Source organism: Triticum dicoccoides, chromosome 6A, assembly GCF_002162155.2.
Source record: "Triticum dicoccoides isolate Atlit2015 ecotype Zavitan chromosome 6A, WEW_v2.0, whole genome shotgun sequence".
NCBI classification, from domain to species: Eukaryota; Viridiplantae; Streptophyta; class Magnoliopsida; order Poales; family Poaceae; genus Triticum; species Triticum dicoccoides.
In genome coordinates this window covers 539,597,922-539,606,141 of record NC_041390.1, presented here as the reverse complement: position 1 = coordinate 539,606,141, position 8,220 = coordinate 539,597,922, and positions in this window count along the sequence as shown.

The following is an 8,220-nucleotide window of genomic DNA, read 5'->3' as shown; positions in this document are numbered from 1 at the left end:
ACACTAATCAACCCCCTAGGCCACTGACAGCGGGCCCCACCCCTGATCAAACCCCAGCCAGCGCTGGGTTTGACCGGGATTAGCTCCTGTGTCACTGACGTGTGGCCCCCACACGTCAGATTTGACCCGGGGCAGCCCTGTTGACTTGCTGACGCAAGCATGACACAGTGCTGATGTCATAACTCATTTTCTGGATTTAATTTAATTCTGAAATTCCAGAAAAATGCCTAAAACTTCTAAAATTCATAGAAATTCAACCGTAGCTCCAAATTAAATAAATTATATATGAAAAATTATCAGAAAAATTCAAGGAATCCATCTGTACCATTTTCATGCATGTTAGAACAACTTATAGCTGCTGTTTAGCACAAATCAATTAATGGGCATTTAAATAATCACATATGGAGTTTGAATTTGAATCTTGTATTCAAACCAACCCCATTTAACTTGTTGCTAGATGCATTAGCCCAAAACATATTCATTTTGCCATGTCATGATCATGCATCATATTGTGCATTGCATTGATTGTGTTCCCTTCTGTGTTGCCGGTATTTGTTCCCTCTCGATAGACATGATACCGATGATGTGATCGTTGACACTGATGAAGACTCAATGTTATCTTCAGAAGTGCCAGGCAAGCAAAACCCCCTTGCTCATTCTGATACAATCCCACTCTCTCGCTCCTGCTCTCTTTTACTGCATTAGGACAACAACGATTCAACTGTTACTTGCTGCGGTAGCTGAACCCCTTTATCCTCTGCATGACCTGTCATTGCCACAGTAAATAGATTGAAACCCACTAGTATGAGTAGGAGTTGTTTGAGCCCTGTTGTGCCTACTCATTCATGCTTGATTGTCATGCCTGCTACTGCTTAGAGTCGAGTCAGGTCTGATTCATCGAGGATGAATCAGAGGCATGTGAACATGTCCTACTGTGTGTGAGCTAAGTGTGTGAACACGATTTGGTAAAGGTAGCGGTGAGAGGCCATGTAGGAGTACATGGTGGGTTGTCTCATTGAAGCCGTCCTCAGGAACTGAGTTCTGTGTTTGTGATCCATGATTCAGCTACTACCATACATTGGGCCCTGAAATATGACCCCGCTCGACTTCTTATTCACCCTTGTCCTCTGTCCAGGAGTTGCAAGTAGTTTCTGGTGTTTGTAGTATGCTGGAGGCCGTGGACAGCGCTGACCGTAGGGGTGGGCTGTGATGCGGTAGGCACGTGGCCGGGTATATCGGGCGCCCGTTTGGTGTCACGGAACCCTGTTCACATCGTTTGGGGCTATGAGCGAAACTCCGGCCGGATCTCCTCATGGATGGAACCCGAATAGGCGATAAACCTGGACTAGAGACTTGAGTGTTTAGGTAGGTCGTGGTCTACACCCACGTCGGCTTTCGCTTGAAGTCTGCCGAGCACATGTCGTGTGCAGACGCTAAGTGGTGGAAACATGTATGAAGAAGTACACCCCTGCAGGGTTATCATCATCTATTCGAATAGCCGTGTCCGCGGAAAAGGACTTCTGGGTTGCTTATATCAGTTCATAGACAAGTGAAAGTGGATACTTTAAAATGCGCAAGATAAGCGTGAGTGCTATGGATGGCGTTCTCGTAGGGAGACGGGAGCGGATCCATAGTGGTGTATTGATATGGTGAATATGTGGACTCGTGTGCGCCACCTCAAAAGAGTCGCTTGCAGTCGTAGTTTAGGATAGCCACCGAGTCAAAGCTGGCTTGCTGCAGTTAAACCCCACCATCCCTTTGTTGAAAATGATGCATATGTAGTTAGTTCTGATGTAAGTCTTGCTGGGTACATTTGTACTCACGTTTGCCTATTTTATGTTTTTGCAGAGAGACTTCAGTCTCACTAGTATTTCCGCGTGGTCTTCGACGTTTAGCTTGTTACCTCAGCTACGATCTTGTGCCTCGGCAGGATTTGGTAGATAGTCGGCTTCTCAGCCTTTTTCATTTATAGATGTCTGTACTCAGACATGATAGCTTCCGCTTGTGCTTGATTTGTATGCTCTGAATGTTGGGTCATGAGACCCATGTTTGTAATATCTCGCTCCTCGGAGCCTATTGAATAGATTACTTGAGTCATAGAGTCATGTTGTGATGCCATGTTGTATTTGCACATATCGAGCATATTGTGTGTATGTTATTGAAATGCTTGGTATGTGTGGGATCTGACCATCTAGTTGTTTATCTTTAGTAGCCTCTCTTACGGGGAAATGTCTCCTAGTGTTTCCACCGAGCCATGGTAGCTTGCTACTGCTCCGGAACACTTAGGCTGGCCGGCATGTGTCCTTCTTCGTTCCTGTGTCTGTCCCTTCGGGGAAATGTCACGCGGTGAATACCGGAGTCCTGTTAGCCCGCTACAGCCCGGTTCACCGGAGTCCTGCTAGCCCAGTGCTACAGCCTGGATTCACTCGCTGATGACCGACACGTTCGATGCTGGGTCATGGATGTCTGTCCCTGTAAGTCTGTGCCGCTTTATGTTTACGACTAGCCATGTCAGCCCGGACTCCTTATCATATGGATGCTAGCGACACTGTCATATACGTGTGCCAAAAGGCGCAAACGGTCCCGGGCAAAGGTAAAGCGACACCCGTGGGAATACCGTGCGTGAGGCCGCAAAGTGATATGAGGTGTTACATGCTAGATCGATGTGGCATTGAGTCGGGGTCCTGACAGCGTTGGTATCAGAGCTTGACTGCCTGTAGGATTACTAAGCCAAACTGGTCGAAGTTGAGTCTAGAAATTCTTTAGTTATATAAGGGAATTGATTGTGGGATGGAACGTAAGGCTCTTTTTACTCCTTATACCTCATGGCCTTCTGATCTGAGTCATCATCTTCTCTTCTACGGGGATTAAGAACTAGGCTTTCTCTTCTTTCTATCAGGATCACGTGTTACTAATCCGTAGACTTATAAGATTGTTGGATTTAAGCTTGAGTTCAGTTTCTACTACTTCCGTATGTTAATTGTTGATCTCGAAACCTTAATATCGTGCTTCTGAGTGGTTATGCCACCATTTTGTGAATGTCTCAAATCTTTTCTGAGCATTTACAGCCGTTATGCTGTCCGAGTCATCCCAGGTTTCTAAATAGTTTGAAGCAATTTGCAAAATCCTTTCCCTCTGGTTTCGATGTTCCTTTATGCCAGCTCAATCACACTAATTGTTGAGTTGAGGTAATTTATTGCCCTGACATATATGTTGGAGCTATTATTATGACCCTAGGTGTCTTAGGGGATCATCTAGTAGTCTAGCCATGATTTATGTTCCAGTGTGATGACTCTGGCCGTCATTATCGAAAGCATCCCGTGATGCCATTTAGTAGTAGGTATTCTATCCCTGGGTTTTGAACCCGAGATTCACCCTACTTGCTTCATGTTGATAGTTTTGCTCGTTCCTTTAGGTTATTAGTAACCTTTGCATTAGTCCTCGATGTTCGTGGTATTCCTTTCCTCCAAATACTATGAACCGCTTATGGCAGATGTTCCTCGCTGATCGAAAGATCACAATCAGAGTGCTCTCGATGGGTTCTCGATTCTACATTGTGACTCTGCCAGTTCTACCTTTCTGCATGGGTTATCCGGAAGAAATATGTGGAATTCGTTCGACATGCTAAACCATGCATCCACAACTCAGAAAATCGTATGTTCCTTTGAGTTGTCCCTCTTTAGTTGTCTTCTGACCCTCGTCTATCAATTGATAGTCAAGAGTATGCGTGCATTCGTTCGTCGATGCCTATTACCCTTGTGGTCCGCCAGGCCATTCTATTTCAGAATGAATAGGAGAAACAAACTCCAGTACCTCATCCATATTTAGGATTGGGTCAAAGTAGTTGTGTTCCGCAGATCAAGTTACAATTCAGCTTCTGGTCTGTTCTACCTTGAAGTATTACCATCTTTATATCAGGAATATCATGGGAATTGCACACCATCTTATGAATTCTTGACGCAGTAATACTTCTGATCATCATTGATAATTTCTTGGTTTCCGTGTTATTGTAACCGGAATGCCGACAAATGAATCATGGCGTGTGAAATCAATACTCCCAGCAACCTCGTTGCTTGCTAGCTAAAGGATAATAATTTCATTCTTAGCGTGTTGGTTTTTGAATCATCCTTCTAAGACTGATCGTGCTACCTAGTCCTTATTTCGGTGCACCCTTCGATTGATGAGTTAGGATCTTGTCAAGTCCTCACTCATTTGATCATATCGTCTTGCCCTCAAAAGCAAGATTGTTCTCGAGCTTAGTAACATACCGGTGGTTCATGATTTTCTGAATATCTTCTCGGAAGTATCACCAGGTCGTCACCTGACCGTTATGTTGAGCTCGAGATCAAGTTGGTTTCTTGTGAACCACCTTCTCTCCGAGAATCCGTGTTGGATACCCTGAGCTAGTTGGATAAGCTAAACAACAACTTGGAGAGTTGGAAGATAAAAGCTTGTCTGACTTAGCTCGTTCCAAAGGGATATTCTTGTGTGTGTGTGTGTTGAAGAAAGATGGTGTCTTCATCAATTGATCCTTGCGACCAGTTGCTGGAGCTATTGTCTTGCCAAAACTTTGATTTGAGTATGGGCTATTCTCAAATCAAATCCGAACCAACGATATTCGTAATGTTGTCTTACTCGTGGTTGATCCCTCGAGCATACACCACTACATCTTTGGTCTGACCAATGCTACCACCTTGTTCACCAAGTCATGGAATTCCATCTTCATGGAAATCTCGATGATTTGTTGTTGAGCCCATCAACATCATTTTATCTTCTCCAAGATCTTGTTGGACATTAAGCTAGTGTTGGAAACTTTTGAAAGCATTTCTTCATGCTAACTCATGAAGTACTTGTTTGATGAAAGGAGTGACCTCCTCTTATACACGTGCATTTGGTGAAAGTTGCCGCCGTGGATTTAAGAAAGGTTGTTTTGTTTCCTTTGGAATCATCCCAAATCAGTCATGCACACGTGCGAAGTATTCTATAGTCTGGAGACTTGCAACCTTCATTCTATATGTGTCCCTAGCACACCAAGCCACTGATTGATTTGTTCAAGGAGAAGAAGTTTCTTCTTAAGAGCATGCCTTATGCAAGGACTTCAATGTCCTCGATTATGGTTCCCCACCTGAACTCGGTAGTGTTTTGTTGTAAGACTACCATGTGATAATGTTTTGTCTAGGACAACGTGTTCACATGTTAGTAGCAGAACCAGCTCATGTTTTGGAGCTTGCTATCGTAGTTCATCTCCCGAGAATCCCGCAACGTCATCTCGTCGATTTGTGTTGCAAACCTTCATTTTTCTTCCTAGACCCGATGGGTCTGGAATATTCTGACACCAACCAGATCTGAATCTCAGGCAGATATGATGGTTGGAACATTTCCCCAAGAACTATAATATTGGTCGCGCAATAACCGGTAAAGTGGATGTCGTGCCCAACACACCCAGCCGGAAGACCTGTTATTATAATATCTTGATTGATGAAGTTGGCCACCTCCCCATAGGGATTTCGTAGGGTTTACCCCCTAGTTGCCCCTATGGATTTTTGTGTTCCCGAAGTCCGACCTTTACTTGATGTTCTAGATACCAGATCATTTCTATGAATGGGTTACACTAGCACATCAAGGAGAACATTAGAAGCGGAGTGCTAAATGTCTCTCGGTCGATCATCCAGATTTTGTTCCTTGGCTTCGCTAAGGTGTAATCTGAGAAGTGTTATCTTCCTTTGCATCTGCATCATCCATCATCATTCATCGTGGTAGCAAGTTGTGTTGCCAGGATCCTTGACACGGATGTTGGTAAAACCTTGATGAATATGGAAATGCTCAAGTTCTTGAGAGCACGCACAAGAGCTACGTGTTATCATCGGCACTAACTGGGATTGCTCTCAGTTTCCTCGGCAATGCTATGATCTTTTCAACAGTGTATCACTCTCTGTTGTTGGGTTCTTCCCCAGTTACCAGAATCATTCCCAGCATTGGCATTTTGTTCCTAGCTTGCACCGCCAATGTGCCATTCTACCTTGGATCTCTTCCATTTCCGGTGGTAAGCAAATTCATCCATTACGTTGTCTTCAACAAGGTAATCCACATCATCCAAGTCCGAGTATGCCATTCTACCGACCCCCGCCAATCGATTGCTGTGATTTGCCCTAGGCTGATATAGAGAGTCTCAATGATCTCTATATCAAAGGTAATTCTTTTTGCCACTTAAGGGGATATATCTTCGAGTCACCTTCCCTAAGGTGCATCATTATGGTGTCATGTCAACTTAACTCCTCGCTACGTTGACAATCGTTTACCACCTTCTTAAGTGTGGAATTATTATCCACCTAGTGAACCTTCGTCATCCGTTTCTTTCCACCCCTCTTGATGTGTATCTCGTGTCTCAACCCGAGAGATGGTCCTATGTCTCATTCCGTGAGTTGTTCGACCTTCGAGAAGAACCATTCTTTTAGGATCTTTCCTTTCCTCTCGTTGTCATGATAGTTGGAGTTCTCAGAGCAAGACATCAAGACAATGATGGTGAATGAATCAACGTTCAACTGAAGTGCACCATGGATCGTGAAGATTATACTAGTTGCGTTTCCCCTTCACCTTACCCTACGCTTGAATCTCGAGACGAGATTCTTGTTTAGTGGGGGTGAGTTGTCACATCCCTAGCTTCTGGTAATGCACTAGGCTAGACCTCTTGCTGCATCATGTTTAAATTCAAATGAAATTTGAATTGAGGAATTTTCAAAAGCCTCAGAAACCTCTAAAAATAACCATCAATTAAATCTTCTCAAATGTGTCCAAGAAAATGTTCCTGTTATCCTCTGGAAATATTGGCAAGAGGTAAAAATCCAAACCAATATTTTTGGTGTCTCAGAAACATTTAATTTGGGCATTTGAATTAAATCAATAATTATTTGAATTGGATTTATATCTACTATTAAATAAATATAGGTCCAATAATTCTGAAATATTTTGTGGAGCATTGTTTTAATTCTTTTAGCTCCTAAAAATATTGTCAGAAGCAAAATAAATTGAATTGGTTTCAAAACCAAATTCAAAACAAACCTGCAAAATAGAAAACTGAAATAATTAGAAAAAAAATAAAAAGAACAGAGCCTACCTGGCCTCACCCGTGCAGCCACCAGCCGGCCCAGCTCCCCCACCAGCGCGGCCCAGCCCACCTTCCCCCCCTTGTCCTCTTCTTCCTCTGCCAGTAGGCAGAGGCGAGGCGTGGCGCGCGCCCGAAGAGCGCCGGCCACCTCCTGCTTCGCGCTGGAGGCCTCCCCCTTCGAGCCTATCCATGCGTGGAGACGCCACGCAGCCGCCCGGAGCCGTCCAGCCCTCCCTCTCTTCCCCTGGACCCCGTTCCCTCCTCTGCTTCCCTCCCGCGCACACCACCGAGCGGAGCTCGCCGCCATCGTCGCCGTACCCATGGCCACCGGCCACCCCTAGCCTCACCGACGCCCCAGGAAGCTCCGCGGGTCCTCCCTCTACCTCCTCAACGAGCCACGAGGCCCCGGACGTGCCGCATCGCCGCCATCGACGTCGTCTTCTACCTCGGACCCGCCGGCCATCTTCGTCAAATTCGTCGGCTCCGGTGCCTCCCCGAGCTCGCCGAGGCCACCACTGCACCGCTGTGAGCTCCTGTGCTGTTTCCCCCTCTCCGTTCTCTCGTTTGCACACCGCAGCTGCCACTTTGCCGACGACCGGAGCTCGCTGCCGCCGGCCATGCTGCCGTCGCGGCCATGGCCTGTTTCGGTCGCGTCCGAGCACGGCTTTGAGCTCGTGGGGCTCACAGGAAGCCCATGCGCAGCTCAGCTTGCCCAAAACCCCACCAGGGCCTCGCGCCCGTTACCACCCGAACTCCGGCGCCGCCGCGAGCTCCGTTCCGACGAGCCCCGGCGTTCCCGCAGCCTCCCACCTACCCCATCAGATGCGGGAGAGCCCGGGCTACGCCCCGGTGCCCCCAGCCGCCGCCTCCGTCGCCTTTAGCGCAAGTCCGGCGCGTTGCCGCCGCCATTTTGGTCGCCGCCGGCGTAAGTCCGGCGATGATGACGTGGGCATCATTAGCGGCTAACCCCCCCCCACACTAATCAACCCCCGAGGCCACTGACAGCGGGCCCCACCCCTGGTCAAACCCCAGTCAGCGCTGGGTTTGACCGGGATTAGCTCCTGTGTCACTGACGTGTGGCCCCCACACGTCAGATTTGACCCGGGGCAGCCCTG